Raw genomic sequence first — 17,202 nt, 5'->3', positions numbered from 1 at the left:
TCGCGGCTGCTATTTTTCTTGCTGAATGTTCTCCCCCTTGGCACCGGCCGAGAGGATAGTGTCATTTAGAGAGATTCCCAGAGTCCCTCCATGCGGAGGAAGAGTCCTTTGGAAGGTCTCCCAGAATCAGGGTAGGAAAATATCAGATCATGCAAATGCTCCAGCCGCGGCCCGCCTGGCACAAGGGGAAAGACCCCTGGGTGGGTGAGGATCAGAATCCTGCCTAAAACTTCCAGTTCTCCTTACAACCTGATAGGGTTAAAAATAAAAGAGAGCGAGAGAGCAGGAGAGAGAGAGGGAGTGGGGTGGGCCTGTTTCCCTTGGTCTCTTTGCTGAGGATGAGCGAAAGCGATCTATGAGCGTTTCTGCTCACGGCCAATGTATGTCCTTTATCACACCAACAACCGATTCTCCAACCTTCTGGGCACTAACTGGCTGCCCTGTGGTTCAGTTCCAATGTCCCTTCAGGTGCCACTGAAAGTCCCCAACCTCCCACACTTCTGACAAGCTACCCTTCCTTGGATTTGGTAGTTTATTAGAATGGTAATTTATTAAATGCCTGTTAAGGTTTGGAGGTGAGGTGTCCCCCAGAAGCTCATGTGCGAGGCCATGCAGGAAGGTTCAGAGGAGAAATGATCGGGTTGTGAGAGTCTTAACCCAATTGGTGGATGAATCCCTGATGGGACTGACTGAGCGGTAACTGGAGGCAGCTGGGGTGTGGCTGGAGGAGGTGGCCATTGGGGGCGTGGCTTTGGGGTATATATTTGGTATCTGCCCAGTGCAGTCTCTCTGCTGTCTGATCATGACGTGAGCTACTTCCCTCCACCACACTCTCCCGCCATGACGTTCAGCCCCACCTGGAGTCCCAAGGAATGGAGCTGGCTGTTTATGGACTGAGACCTCGGAAACCATGAGCCCTTAAATTAACTTTTCCTCCTCTAAAATTGTTCTGATCAGTCATAGCAATGAAAAAGCTGACTACAACAGTGTCTCTTTACCCATTTATGTAAGGGATACTGTCATGGATAAACATGGACAGCTAGATAAAGGGCAAGAGCCAGGGAGGTTGTGAGCACAGGAGATCAGTTAGAGATGTGCTGGGCTGCAAATGACTGAAAACCCAACGAACGTTGACTTCAATGCATTGAGCTTTGTTCTCATATGCAAGATTGTCACATGCGTGCAATCTAAAGCTAGCACGTGTGTGTGTGTGTGTGTGTGTGTGTGTGTGTGTGCTGTGCATGGAAACCAGGGCCTCACACATACCTGGCAAGTGCTTTGCCACTGAGCTAAATCCTCAGCCCAGTACAGGTTTTTTTCTGTTTGATTGATTGGTTGGTTTATTTTTGGTACTAGGGATTGAAGCCAGGAGTGTTTAACCACTGAGCCACATCCCCAACCCCTTTTTACATTTTATTTAGGGACAGGATCTCACTAAGTTGCTTAGGGCCTTGCTAAATTGCTGAGGCCAGCTTTGAACTCCTGATCCTCCTGCCTCAGCCTCCCAAGTTGCTGGGATTATAGTCGTGCGCCACCAGGCCCGGCTAACACAGCATTTTGAGGATGTCTTATAAGACACAAGCCCTTCCTTGGTTCATTCGCTGATGCTTTTAGTATTTGGTATGGGTAAGGCACAAGGTCTGCTTTCCCAACTGGAAGAAATAAAGAGAAAGCAAGGACCCAGGGCAAAAGTTTTCCTTCTTTTCAATTATTATAAAAAGTTTCCTTTGCCTGAGAACCTTGCCCATATCCCACTCATTGATCACCACCAAGAGCAAAAAAAGACTGAAAAATCAAGTACTGTATGCGGATGCTTCGTGTTCTAAGAAATACCATGATTTTATTAATAAAGATGAACATGGAGGCACGTCAGACAACTTGCAGTGTCTGTGAAAAGGACCGGTGATGCACCTCAGGGCACACCTAACTGCACATAAAGGGTTCAGTAGGGCGGAGGTGTGATAAGGAGTGATGTTCATTACGGTCCCACAGAGGTGCGTGGTGACAGGAGTGATCAGCCCACTCTGGCAGATTGAGGCTGACATTTAGTTTGATATCTGCTATCCCTATTATTGCCTTAACTTCCTATTTGACTTTACATGTGATTGAAAGAATAAACTTGGTAAGCTTAGAATTTGGAAGACGCCCTTTTATTTTGGTCTGATACTCAAAAGCTAAAGCTCTTCCTTCTCATCTAGTGCTCCACCTAACATTTCTAGCACAAAATGACAATTAGCAAAATCTCTGAAAAGTTTGCACTTCAAGCACTCTGTACTCAAAGGCAGGGTGGAAGAGGCAGGCACCTCGAGTTTGGATCAAGAATGTGGAATTGTTAGGTTTTCTGACTTTGGAGGCAGACATTGACTCTGGGTCTGATTTCTGTCATTCATGGTTGGAATTCTTTTTTTCTTTTGGACTTCATTTTCTCTTTATGTTAGCAGCAGAAGCACTAAATTTGGAGTGTAGATGTGTATTCTGATCCCAGCTCTGTTTCAGGTGATTATTTGAAATGAGGCAAACATCTTCAAACCTACTTATCTAGGAAGCAAAGCCATCAAAAGAATCCTCAGATCCCTAATCATTACATAATTATAGCTCAATAAGGCTTGACACTCTTCTTCATGGACTATGTTTGCATTATTGAAGGCCTGTCCTTTATATAAGGAGAACATTTACCATGGACACACGTTTTGATTCAGGAGAAATTCATTCAGATTCGCATGTCTTTTCTAAATATGAAATCTGATCAATACACTCATACATGGCTGGTGGGAATGCAAAATGGTGCAGCCACTCTGGATAGCAGTGTGGAGATTCCTTAGAAAACTTGGAATGGACCCACCATTTGACCCAGCTGTCCCACTCCTTGGCCTATACCCAAAGGACTTAAAATCAGCATACTACAGAGATACAGCCACATCAATGTTCATAGCAGCTCAATGCATAATAGCTAAGCTATGGGACCAACCTAGATGCCCTTCGACAGATGAATGGAAAAAGATAATGTGAGATATATGTGTGTGTGTGTATATATATATATATATATATATATATATATATATGGAAACTCAACAAAGTAAGAAGGAGGACCTTTAGGTTTGGAAGAGAGCATCTCAGGTACCCATCAGTTTGGGGAATCAGGTCAATGATTATGATGAAATATAATACATACATATATATATATAAATATATATATATATATATATATATATATATATATATAATGGAATACTACTTAGCCTTAAAGAAGAATGAAATTCTGGCATTTGTTGGTAAATGGATGGAACTGGAGAAGATCATGCTAAGTGAAATAAGCCAAACCCAAAAAAACAGAGGTCATATGTTTTCTCCAATATGTGAATGTTATTTCTCCATGGGAGGCAGGGCTATGGAAGAATAGAGTTACTTCAGACGAGGTAGAGGGGAGTAAGAGAGGGGAAGGGTATGGGGTAGGAAGGAGAGTGGAATGAAACAGACGCCATGACCTCATGTACATTATGACTGCATGACCCATGTGATCCTGCAACGTGTCCAATCAGAAAAAGGAGAGATGACACTCCATTTATGTCTGATCAAAAAAAGAAGATTTTGCTAATTTCTTCTGCTCCACGACAACTTGGTTCATCTCTTGTAACGCGGCAGCGGCGCTGATGATGGACTGGGAAGTACGTTTCCAAGCACAGGAAAGGTAAAAGGCGCAGGCGCGGCTGCAGCATTGCACAGTGAGCGACCTGACACCCCGGCCTTCGGAGAAATCTATGAAGCATCTCCGAAGACGTCTCCGGAAACGTGCCCGTCTCGGCCGGCAGCAGTCGGCAGCCCTGAAGTCCGGTTCCTTGAGCTGTGCTGATGTCCCTGACAGTCTTGATGGTGAAAGATAAGGAAATGAATACTCTCATTATGGGCGCTATTTGTGGCCATGTGCTCAGAGTAGCACATGAGCACGGTGAGCACAGGAAGGAGACTTTCAGCAAGGCAAGGAGGAGCACCTTCAGGTTGGAAGAGAGCAGCTCAGGCACCCATCGGTGTGGGGGAGTGGGGTCAAAGATCATCTGATGAAATCCTCACCCCGCTCAGTTACTCAAAAGCCCTCCCAGTAGACTGTGCGGCCACGGTGCCCTCGCTGCGCTCGCAGGCTGTGTATGACCTAAAGTTGGCAGGGTCTCCCTGAGCGCCTGCTCATGCTGTGCGTTTTAGACCCAGCATACGGCATCCCGGTTTCAATTGTAACAGCGCATGCCCGGGGAAGGAAATGCGTCAGCCTTTTATTATATCAGTGGGGTGCTGGCCAATGACATGAAATCCATCGCAAGCCATGCAGCACGTCCCGTTTGGAGAACTGTGCAGTGTCAGACCATCTGAAGACAACATGGAAATGAACAGCCTGTCTTGAAAGGCAGCCATTTCCAACACTCCAACAGTCACTGGGGGTCATATCTTTGTCAGCTCTTGGTTTAAGGGGACGAATTCAGATATGATGTCATTACATACATGTTTACTATTAAATGTTGGTGCAAACACTGAAAAATTAGAATTTGCTCTGGCTGTCTTTGGTACTTACTCCCTCACATTAGGAACGGAGACCGTCGAGTTCCAAAATGCTTTGTTTGCTTCCTGCCAATTCTAGGGTCTTTTAGCACAAGGGATTCATGACTTTTATTCCAGGGTCATTTAGCACCAGGGATTTGAGACCTTTAGTAAAGCTTTTATTAGGATTGGAACTGAAGCACTATGGGATTCTTCCATCCAATGCATTTAAAGTGCCAGATTTTTCATCAGTGAAATTCTTACAAAATGTCCATCAAGGGAGATTTTTATCCATACCTTCCTTTTATATATCACTAAGATCCTGGTTACCCAAAAGGGGGGTCCAGGAACCAGCAGCATCAGTCTCTTTGGAATTGATTAAAAAGAGAATCTCGGACTCCACCCAGCCTCTGCAGAATCAGAACATGCTTGTAATAAGATCTCCCAATGATGGAGGGTCTGGGAAGCCCTAAGCTATGTCTGTGTTCCTACACATACCCCACCTCTGGCTGCTGGTGGTTAGGCAATTTTAGAATCACTGGGGCAATGCAGTAAAACCGTGGGTGTTATGGTTTTGATGTAAGGTGTCTCCAAAAGCTCCTGAGTTTCTGCAGAAATATTCAGAGGTGAAATGATCAGACTGTGAGAGATGCAACTAATCAGTCCACCCTAGTTTGACTGACCTGGATGGTAACTGTAGGCAGGTGGGGTATGACTGGAGGAGGTGGGTCACTGGGAGCTGTCCCCCTCCTTCTCTGCATCCTGACCCTGCTATGAGCTGAGCAGCTTTCTTCTGCCATGCCTTTCCACCATGATGTTCTGCCTCACCTTGGGTTCAGAGCAATGGAGTCAGCCATCTGTGGACTGATACCTCGAATCCATTAGCCCCAAATAAACTTTTCCTCTTCTAAGTTGTTCTTGTAAGGTATTTTGGCCACAGCGACACAAATTCTTACAAATTGTCCATCCAAGGAGGTTTTTATCCATACCTGCATTTGTATGTCACCAAGATCTTTGCTACTCCAAAGTTGTGTCCAGTCCTCGCTTCAGCAGCACATATACTAACATTGGAACAATACAGAGAAGATTAGCATGACCCCTGTGCAAGGATGATATGCAAATTCATGAAGTGTTCCATATTTTTTTGACCCAGTTATCCCACTCCTGTTTTATACCCAAAGGACTTAAATCAGCACACTATAGTGATTCAGCCTCATCAATGTGCATAGCAGCTCAATTCACAATAGCTAGATTGTGGAACCAACCTAGATGCCCTTCAGTTGATTAGTGGATAAAGATACTGTAGTACACACCATTTGACCCAGCTATCCCACTCCTCGGCCTATACCCAAAGGACTTAAAATCAGCATACTACAGAGATATAGCCACATCAATGTTCATTGCTGCTCAATTCACCATAGCCAGATTGTGGAACCAACCTAGATGCCCTTCAATTGATGAATGGATAAAGAAACTGTGGCATATATATACAATGGAATATTACTCTGCCATAAAGAATGATAAAATTATGGCATTTGCAGGCAAATGGATGAAATTGGAGAATATCATGCTAAGTGAGATAAGCCAATCTCAAAAAACTAAAGGACGAATGATCTCACTGATAAGCAGATGAGGACATATAATAGGGGGTGGGAGGGGTTAGGTTTAGGGTTAGGGTTAAGGAGGTTGGTAAGAATGGAGGAAGGAAGGACTGTATACAGGGAAAAGAGGGGTGGGAGGGGTGGGGGGAAGGAAAAAGAATAACAATGAATCAAAGAACATTACCCTATGTAAATTTATGATTACACAAATGGTATGCCTTGACTTCATGTACAGAGAAACAACATGTATCCCATGTGTTTACAATAATATTTATATATATATATAGGACTAGGGATGTTGCCCAGTGATAGAGTGCCCCCGGGTTGTTTAATCTATTGAACAACAACAACAACAAAAAAATTCTATAAAGTAATAAAGCCTGGTAGTTTGTCTCTGGAAAAAAAAGAAAAGAAAAGAAACTGTGGTGTATATATACACAATGGAATATTACTTAACCATAAATAAGAATAAAATTATGGCATTTGCTGGTAAATGGATGGAGTTGGAGAATATCATGCTAAGTGAAATAAGCCAATTCCAAAAAACCAAAGGCTGAACGTTTTCTCTCATAAGTGAAAGAGGATACATAATGGGGGTAGGCGGGACAAGAGAAAAATGGAGGAACTTTGGATGATGTAGAGAAAAATAGGGCAGGAAGGGGAGGGTGTATGAAAGATGGTGGACTGAGACAGACCTCATTACCTATGTACATGTATGATTATACGAATGGTGTGAATCTACATTTTGCGCAACCATAGAAATGAAAAAGTTGTACTCCATTTGTGTACAATGACTCAAAATGCAGTCTTTAAAAATAAATAAATGAATAAAAATTTTAAAAAGTTGGGTCCCTGGACCAGCAGTGCATGTCTCACCTGGGAAGGTGTTAAAAAGACAGACTCTGTGACTCCACCCAGCGCCTCCAGAATCAGAGCTTGCTTGTCATAAGGTCTCCCAATGATCCTATGTGAGAACCCTGAGCTCTGTCTGTGGGTTCGGCTGCTGGTGGTCAGTGGTTTTAGAATCATTAGGACAACCCATTAAAATCATGGGTATCCAAACTTTTCCCGAGGATATTCCAACTCCATAAATCTGGGGTGATTTCTCTCAAATCTGTTGTTTTATAACAACTCTAGTTGACTCTGGGCAGCCCCAGATTTAAGATCTGCTTCCTTTGATTGCCTGCAGGACCAACCCAGGTCCCTCCCAGAGGACATGAATGCCCAGTCTGGGTCACCCACACAGAAATTCCTCATACTCCTCATATCAAATTTATATTTAAAAGAATTTAAAGTAAAATGCGATCTTCCCAGGCTTCACATTGACTTGGTGTGTGTTTTGGTGGTTCACCTGGGAAATCAACAAGGAAGAAAGAACTGGATTCTCTTGGGTGTTCCTATTTAGAAATAGTATTTTGTGTTTAGCCAGTTCTTACTTCATTGGTATCAGTTAAAGTGGCTTTCTAGAGTTAAAAAGGAAAGAAAGAAAGAAAGAAAGAGAGAGAGAGAGAGAGAGAGAGAGAGAGAGAGAGGGAGGGAGGGAGGGAGGGAGGGAGGGAAGGAAGGAAGGAAGGAAGGAAGGAAGGAAGGAAGGAAGGAAGAAAGGAAGGAAGAAAGGCATCTGATTCTGATTCTGATAAGATTATGTTCATCATTATGGGTTTTACAGAAACAACTAGAATTTTTTTTTTTTTTTTTTGATAGATGCTGTTACACAAAATCCATTCCCATTAAAGTTGGATCCCTGGGCATTGGACCCAGGGATGCTATAATGGAGCATCTGTAGCATTCTTTATGGTTTTAAAATGCTTTAATATATATTTTATTATTCCTCAGTGTTCACATTAATCCTGTAGGAAGTAAAGACATGCATTTTGTAAATAAAGAGATGATGTGGAGGCCCACGTTGATCAACAGCAGGGTCAGGAGGTAATGTGGCCTAGAATTTGCCTCCTTCTTTGTAGATAGTAGAGAATAGTGGAAATGTGTACTGTTCTCTATGCCAGTGGTTCTTTGGGCCCCAGACCCCAGGTCAATTAATATAGATAGATAGATAGATAGATAGATAGATAGATAGATAGATAGATAGATAGATAGATAGATGGATGTATATTATATATACACATATAATTATATAGATGTATATTATATTCATACATAAATATATCTATTTTATTATAGTCCATTATACTTTGATTTTTAAAATATTGGTCTCAACTCACCCAATTAATTCCATAGCTCAATAAGTTCCCACACAAAATAAGATATGATGCTGGGGAAATAAACGTGGAGACAGATCAAATAAAAGAGAAGTATAAGACACTGCATCGCTTAACGCTACACAGAAGCACTTGAGAGGTGGATCGCTTCCAAGGGAGAACGTGAGCCATCTAAGAAGACCCTAGGAGAGTCAGAAAACCTAAGAGGCAATTATCACAGAGGAGAAATGTGTTACAGAGCATCCCTGTCACTCACCGAAAGAAAAAAAAAAAAAAATAGCCAGACCTGGGCTCCAAGGGCAATCCCTACACACCTAGAAGACAAAGGTCACCCTAGGGTGCGAGTTTTGTTTTGGTTTTTTAAAATGCTTTAATTCAGGGACGATTTTCGATGTATAAACAGGTTGCACAGATGATACAGAGTTACCAGATGCTCTTCATTCAACTTTCCTGGTTTTTTTTTTCCTTAATTTTTATTAGCTATAACATTACGATACATTTTGACAGACTCATAGAAGCATGGAATATAAACTGCTCTCATCAGCCCCCTCCCCCCCGTCTTCTTCCTCCTTCTCCCCTCCTTCTACTTTATTGATCTTTCCATAATTTATTTATAGTTTTTTTTTTTTTTTAACTTAGTGTCTCATGGATATACTTGATGTTGACATTCACCGTGGTCTCTGTCCATACAAAAGTGTGCTCAGATGCATCCCACTGTTCATCCCTTTTCCTGTCCCTCCTTCCTGCCCCAAATCCCTTTCGTCTACTCTACTGATCTCTCCTCCATTTTGATGAAATTCCTTCCCCCTTTTTCCTCTTTTCTGTTTCTCTTTCTTTTTTAAATCCACACACACACAAACACACATGCACACCTCCCATTTTGGACTAGCTTTCATATACCAGAGAGAACAATTAGTTCTTTGGGTTTTGGGGATTGGTTTATTTCACTTAGCATGATAGTCTCCATTTCCATTCAGTTACCAGCAAATGCCATAATTAAATTCTTCATGGCTAAATAATATTCCATTGTGTATATGTACTATGGTTTCTTTATGCATTCATCTGTTGAAGAGCATCTAGGTTGTTTCCTTAGCTTAGCTATTGTGAATTGAGCTGCTGTAAACATTCATGTGACTGTGTCACTGTAGTATGCTGATTTTAAGTCCTTTGGGTATAAACCAAGAAGTGGTGGGATAATTGGGTCATATGGTGGTTCCATTCCTATTTGAGGAATCTCCACACTTCTTTCCAAAGAGGATTCACTAATTTGGAGTCCCACCAGACAATGTATGAGTGTACCTTTTCCCCCACATCCTCAGCAGCATTTATTATTACTACTGTTCTTGATAATTGCCATCCTGACTGTACTTGAAATAAAATTTTCAGTATAGTTTTGATGTGCGTTTCTCTAATTGCTAGAGATGTTGAACACTTTGTTCACGTATTAGTTGACCATTTGTAATTCTCCACTTAAGAAGTGTCTTAGTTCTTTTGTCCATTTGTTGATTGGGATATTTGTGGTGGGGTTTTTTGTTATTTGTTTTGTTTTGTTGGTTTGTTTCTCTTCTGTTCTAAATTTCGTGTTTTGAATTCTCTGTACATCCTGGATATGAATGCCCTATCTGCGGTGCAGGTGGCAAAGATTTTCTCCCATTCTGTAGGCTCTGTCTCTATGCTCTTGATTGTTTCCTTTGCTGTGAAGAAGCTTTTTAGTTTGATACTATCCCATTTATTTTTTTTTATTTATTGTACTTAACCACTTGCACTTTAGGGGTCTTGTTGAGGAAATCAGTTCCTAAGCCAACATGATGGAGAGTTGGGCCTGCATTTTCTTCTAGCATTTGCAAGGCTTCTGGTCTAATGCCTAGGTCTTTGATCCACTTTGAGTCGAACTTTACACAGGGTGAGAGATAGGGGTTAAAATTTCACTCTACTCCATATGGATGTCCAGTTTTCCCAGCACCATTTGTTAAAAGGCTATTCTTTCTCCAATATATGTTTTTGGTGCCTTTGTCTGGTATCAGATAACTGTATTTATGTGGGTTTCTCCCTGCATCATGCATATCATTCCATCGGTCTTCATGCCTAGTTGGGGGCCAGTACCATGCTGTTTTTGTTACGATAGCTCCGTAGTATAGTTTAAGATCTGCTATCATGATGCCTCCTGCTTTGCTCTTCTCCCTGACAATTGCCTTGATTATGTTGGGCCTCTTATTTTTCCAGATGAATTTCATAAAAGCTTTTCTTTCAGTTCTGTGAAGAATGTCCTCAGAATTTTGATGGGGATTTTATTACATCCGTCTAGCACTTTTGGTAGTATGACCATTTTTACAAGATTAATTCTGCCTCTCCAAGAACATGGGAGACTTTTCCATTTTCTTAGGTCTTCTTTCTTCAGTGTTCTATCGATTTCATTGTAGAGGTTCTTCACCTCTTTCTTTAGATTGAGTCCCAAGTTTTTGTTTTTGTTTTTGTTTTTGTTTTTTGAGGCTTTCTTGAGCTAGTTTTCTTAAATTTTTTCTCAACAGTCTTTATTGAATATAGCAATGTGATTGATGTATGAGTGTTATTTTTATTTGCTTGGGCTTAAAATCAAAGTCATATCAGAAAATTGTTTCACCTGAATCTGTCGGACCTCGTTTTCAACCTACTCTAAATTTTGGACGATCAGATGCTCTCTTCTAGATTCTGGGTATCATTGATATCTAGTTACTGGGTCCACCCACCCTCTCAGGTGCCCCTGGGTTGTGGACTTCAGCCTGGCTGGGTCCTTGGTTCAAGACACAGTGATGTGAAGAACTGGCCACCATCTCAGGCAGCAGACCCTGTACTTCCAGCATGTTCCCTCTGCTCGTTGACCTTTCATGCCCCACTGCTTCCCGGATCTTGGCTCCAGCATAACTATCAAGTCCTCACTCTGTATTAAGGCAGCTGAATATTTTCCTCTTTGTCCTGTAAACCTTTTACCTGTATCAGAAGAAAAAGATACGATAAGCATGGCAGCAACTTGCACGATGAAAACTTCCAAACATCGCTTTATTGGTTAGACCTGGTGTGATTATTTTCATTTGCTTGAGCTAAAATCCAAGTGACAGCAGGACACTCTTTGTCGCTGATCATCTATGATTCTTGATTTACCTTCATGTCACCATCCTGAGGAGGCAAATGCTTTTCAAATACATCTCCTAAGAAAGTCCTGTGGATTTCTTATCTATTAAAATAAGCCGGTCATGCTCTGGCGTTGTAGCTTTATGAAAACGCTGACTTAGCCATTCTCCTAACATCTGAAAGTTGCTCTCGAATTGTGCAAAATGACAATCGAGCTTAGTGCTATTGGGATGTTCTCGTCACCGGCGAAGCCTTGTGTAATTTTTTACATTTGCGTTTTCTATTTAGTGTCTATAAATAAGTGTCCAGACTTCACTTCATTGTTTCTTTACGGAAAAAAAAAAAAAAAAAGAATAAAGTGGATATAGGAGGAGTCAAGATTTTTTTAAATATTGCTGAAATTATGTTGAGTAGTTGGTTTTTTTTTTTTAATTGAATAAGGAATGTGGCCTTATTATTTTACGTGACGTTTTAAGCAGAATGTGAGATTTTGAAAATGGCTGATGAAACGTGAGATATTGTGCTGTAGGAATAGTACTCCTTGTGCCGAGTGTCGATCTGGCCGTAATGGGATCGTGCTAGAGGGACCTCTGGGCATGAAGGCACACCCAGTGTCTCACTTTCCCTGTCTCATTCGCTGCCAGTGTGTGTATCAGAGAAGGTGCCCAAGCAGGGGCCCAGTTTTAAAAATACCTAAATAACAAATGATAAATAATGGTATTAGGATCGTGCATCTTTGTGGATGGGGCACCACTGACATAGCTGTGGTTTGATGTCCCTTTCATGTGACTTGAGAAAGGAGTTCCCTGAGAGATAGATGCCTTACCTCCTGGAAATAATTTTAAAACCACAGGTGCCCATGAGTGAAGTTCAGCCTCCTTGGAGGTCAGTGATTCAGAAGAGGCTCTCTCATCCTGGAGGCAAAAAGTGGGCTTTATTATGTGGACATGGAACCCCAGGAGATGATGTTTGAAATGTGTGTTGGGGTGGCACTGAGACGCTGCTGTTGTGCCAGTCCTCAAGAATGTTGGGGATCGTTCACTTGGATGGAATTATCACCTGTGACGTGATATTCCCATGGAAGATACATCTTCAGTCCTACTTCTAGCAAGGGAAATTTATATATTCCCCTGAAATAGATCTCTCTCTGGATCCGTAAGAAAAGGCTAACGTTTAGTTAGAGATAGGTTAATCACCCAGATGAAGTATCTTTAAAAAAGGGGGTGGGGGGCACTAAATACTCTTCAATCTTGTCTGCTGCTCCTTGACTCTACCCTGGTCCTTTGAAAGAGGTACCTGGACTCAAGTGGGATGTAATCAGCAATCCCTCCTCCTTTTTTTTTCTCCCCTCTTCCCACCTTGTCAATCAGAGGAGGCTATAGTACATTAGAGATGAATCAGTGTAGAATAATATGATGTTCCATATTAATGCTTTTCTGGATTCATTCAGTCTCTTCTTTCACCCACTGAAAAGAAAAACTGAGCTGTACTGATCAGCAACTGCTTCATATTTATCAGCTGACCCAAGGGCTGGTGGACCATTGCATGCTTAGGGGGAGAGGCCACTGGGATATCTGTCCTAAAACCAGGCACGGGGCCCCTTTTCCCTCCATCACGGGATCAGTTAGCTCAAGGAAGGAGTCAGCACAGGAAGACAAAGGCAGGAATGTGGACCTCGCCTGTCTAAACAGTGACCTGCTTCTCCCCTATAGTCTGAAACAGGAGGTGACTATTCCTGGTGTCACTTACCTCATTAAGCACATCCTGGGCTGGCCCTGACTCAGTCTTTGCCTTTAACTTGTCCTGCAGACTCTTTTTAAACTTGAATATTTCATGACTGGACTTCTGAATGCCTAGAGGTCAACCGCTATCTACTTCAGAGTAGGAAAAAGCCAAATCTCATACATTCCCTGATCAAAGAATGACTCTACCCCTTCTCTAGTGAGCACCCACTATCTTAAATGAACTAAAAAGGATATTACTGTTCTTCTGAAAGAGTTCACAGTGATAGCTGTGGGCTGCCTACCTTCGATCTTCTTCTAGTTATAGCCAGAGAGGTGTTTAAGCTGTTGTTGAAATTATAGCAAGTCTAGAAATAGACTCACACACTTCATAAATAGTGGTTAATGCGATATAATTTGTTCAGTTGCCTTAGAGAATCACTTAACTTTTTTTAATTACAGATAAGTGTCAAGAAATTATTTTTCTCTTTTTAATTTTTTTAAATTTCTATTTTTAAAATATTCGTTGAGTTGTCGATGGACCTTTATTTAATTTATTTATTTATATGCGGTGCTGAGAATCAAACCCTGTGCCTCACACATGCTAGGCAAGCACTCTACCCCTGAGCTATGACCACAGCCCCCCAACATTATTTTTCTCTCTCTTCTTTCCCTTCTTTACTTTGGTTGCAAAGGTTTCCAGGTACTTTACTGGACAAAAGCCAACAATTCTGATTCATTAATGAAGGTCCCAATTACTCAATCTCTCTCCTGACAGTTACTCTGTACTTACTTTCATAATGGACACAGAAAAATGGTCAACATCTTCTTGGTGCCTAAGAGACGCAGGATCATTATAGATTTTTTTAAAAATACTTCTTTTAGTTGTAGATGGACATAATAACTTCATTTTATTTACATATTTTTATGCGGTGCTGAGGATCAAACCCAGTGCCTCACATGTTGCTGGGCAAGCCCTCTACCACTGAGCTATAACCCCAGACCCTGAATATATAGATTTTGATTTTAATTCAAGTTAGGAATGTCTCTATTTTCTTTTCAAACATCCCCACACCCCAAAAAAATAAAAAAATTTAAATTTAAATTAAAAAAAAAAAAAAAAAGATGGATGATCTCCAGGTCTGATCTGTAGAACTGGAGGCCCAGTGATCAGGGAAAGCCAGAGCCCAGTACATTAGTTACCCAAAGGAACTGGCGTGGGGAAAGCGAGGCCAGATCCTACGGCTGAGGGGTCAAGCCACAGTGTCCACGGCACAGGGCTGAGCCACAGACACAGCTCTCCCTCCCAGAGTCCGCCTGCCTAGGAAACATGGAGGGATGGCATCGTGTGGCACGCGGGCGCTAGTTGGGGCGAGAAGAGTTTGGAGATGTGAAAAGCACCATAGGCATTCACTGGATGCCCCCGGGGACAGACCAGTCTGCACAGGGCAGATGACTAGCACCCACCTCTCCTCAACATGAACCCCACGGAGCCCTTCATAAATAATCAGTGGACAGTCACTGCGGGAGACGGGGGCAATTCTCGGAAGGAATACTTACTTTGGTCAGGAATCTTGATCCTGCATCTTTTAGGCACCAATAAGACATTGACCATTTTCCTGGTACATTTATTTTTAACTTTCTGAGTTTTCAGATATTTGGGAATAAAATTATGGAAGTAGACCAAATTAAAGAACAGAGAATACTGTCCACGTGTCCATGTGTCCCTCTCAGACTCAGAGAAGATAGCAGCATTTTGTCCACGGAGAGGGTCAAATCTTCTGATTCTGTATATTCTATGCATATTGATTTAAAAGAAGGATAATGGAATTAAGTGGCTATCTACTTATTAACAGTGTGGGTAAGAAACTTTTTGGATGGATCAAGTGGATTTGAGCTTTCCATGTTCGCTTATGACTTGGACATTTGTAAACTAATTACAAGACTCCAGATGAAGTTAAGCTTAACGGAAGGACGGACTCAGCCTGTGTTATAAACTAGAGGAAGCATTGATTCTTACCAGAGGCTTACCAGAGAATGTTCAGATCTTGGGGAAATAACGGCTGCTGAAAAAAATAATAAAAATAACCAATGAATAGTCATTCTCTGCAGAACCAAGAAAGCTCTTGCCTTCTCTAGCTGGAAGGCACCCCCCCGGAAAGGAGCGGTAGTATACGAACACTCCACAGGAATTCACAAATCCACATGGCCGGCTTAGCTGGAACTGTTCAATTATGTAGCCTTTCAGAGCTAGCCCAAGATTTGCAAATTATTGTGAAATAATTTGGAATTTGCACACTTTCTCATTGTTTCAGACCAACACATACCCTCAGGAGCACCTTGGAAATGCCAGGTGGCTTCACCCAAATGATCAGAACTGCCTTTTGCAAAGATAAAGCAGGGTTTTAAAAACAAAGTACATTGGCGAGGATGTGGGGGAAAAAGGTACACTCATACATTGCTGGTGGGGCTGCAAATTAGTGCAGCCACTCTGGAAAGCAGTGTGGAGATTCCTCAGAAAGCTTGGAATTGTACAACCATTTGACCCAGGTATCCCACTCCTTGGTCTATACCCAAAGGACTTAAAATCAGCATATTACAGAGATACAGCCACATCAATGTTCATAGCTGCTCAATTCACCATAGCCAGATTGTGGAACCAACCTAGATGCCCTTCAATTGATGGATGGATGAAGAAACTGTGGTATATTTATACAGTGGAATATTACTCAGCCATAAAGAGTAATAAAATTATGGCATTTGCAGGCAAATGGATGAAATTGGAGAATATTATGCTAAGTGAGATAAGCCAATCTCAGAAACCAAAGGAAGAATGATCTCGCTGATAAGTGGATGATGACACATAATGGGGGGTGGGGGGGCAAGAATGGAGGAAGGAGGGACTGTATAGAGGGGTGGGAGGGGTTGGGGGGAAGGAAAAAATAACAGAATGAATCAAACACCATTACCCTATGTAAACGTATGATCACACAAATGGTATGCCTTGACTCCACATACAGAGAAACAACATGTATCCCATTCGTTTACAATAAAAATAAAAAATAAAAAAACAAAGTAGCTCCTTTGCCTACCACACTTCTTCCGTCTGCGGTTTCTGCTGGCCGGAGGATGAGGCAGGTCTGACCTGTGAAGCCGCACCTCGCTCTGAAGGAGGACAGCCGCGCCCCTTCTCCGTGGGTCTGGCGGCCCTGCGGAGTTGCTCACTCTGCAAGGTCGCGCCCCTTCTAAATGTGGGGCTTTATGTGAGTTTGCTTCTGCCCTGATGAGTATGGAAATTCGAATTTCAAGGGTGAGGAAAGAGATGACTTTTAAAAAGAAGAGACTTTGGCAGAACTTAGGAGCGACTAGGCCTCAGGGGAGATGCTGGGGATTCAGGAGTGAACTTGCTGAACCGGTCCTGTCGCCGGGCAGCCTCCAGATCTGCGCGGAGTAGCAAGGTAATCAGGTGCCCTAAGTTACAGGTGACGGCTCGGGGTGAGGGGGAGAGGGTTCTGTGACTCTGTGAGCCAAGGGGACATGATAAGACCGGGGAGACAAGTTCCAGAGCATCTAAGAGTAGCAGGGAAGGAGGATATTGCCTGCAGAGCAACACTCCATGACCCTGGAGTGGGCAGTTTGTCCAAAGAGGTTGACGTCACACCTTGGGTGGGGACACAGGAAAGCTACTGTGGGTTTCGTGGTTACAGAAGCAATAGAAAGTTCTATCCTGGTTCCTCCAAATCTTACCACATCGGTAATAGTCAAACACTCCGATGCTGGAAAAGGAGATGGCCATGAATTGCCTCAGACTTGAAGGTCTAAGGTGGGCATCCCAGGAGCCCCAGGCAGCGTGTTGGAAGAAATAAAGGGATGCATCCATTTGGGGTCGGTGACCCCAACACCCGCGTAGAATCACAATCCACGTTCACAAAGAGTTAAACAGGAAATCTACTCCATCGAGGGGTCTGGGGATGTTGTCCAGGGATAAAAGGGAGGAGGAGAGAGATGTCAGAGGAACCTGAAAAT

The 17,202-nt window shown here is 42.5% G+C and overlaps 1 protein-coding gene across 5 annotated transcripts in view; it reads left to right on the top strand.

The window, feature by feature from the left end:
• Positions 1 to 17,202, top strand: part of LOC306650301 (contactin-4) — a 953,963-nt gene that overhangs the window by 711,443 nt on the left and 225,318 nt on the right. The window lies entirely within an intron of this gene.

This window comes from Sciurus vulgaris (genome assembly GCF_902686455.1).
Source record: "Sciurus vulgaris genome assembly, chromosome: 19".
Taxonomy (NCBI): domain Eukaryota; kingdom Metazoa; phylum Chordata; class Mammalia; order Rodentia; family Sciuridae; genus Sciurus; species Sciurus vulgaris.
The sequence above is the reverse complement of the archived record's forward strand: the minus strand, read 5'-3'. Positions and strand labels throughout refer to the sequence as shown.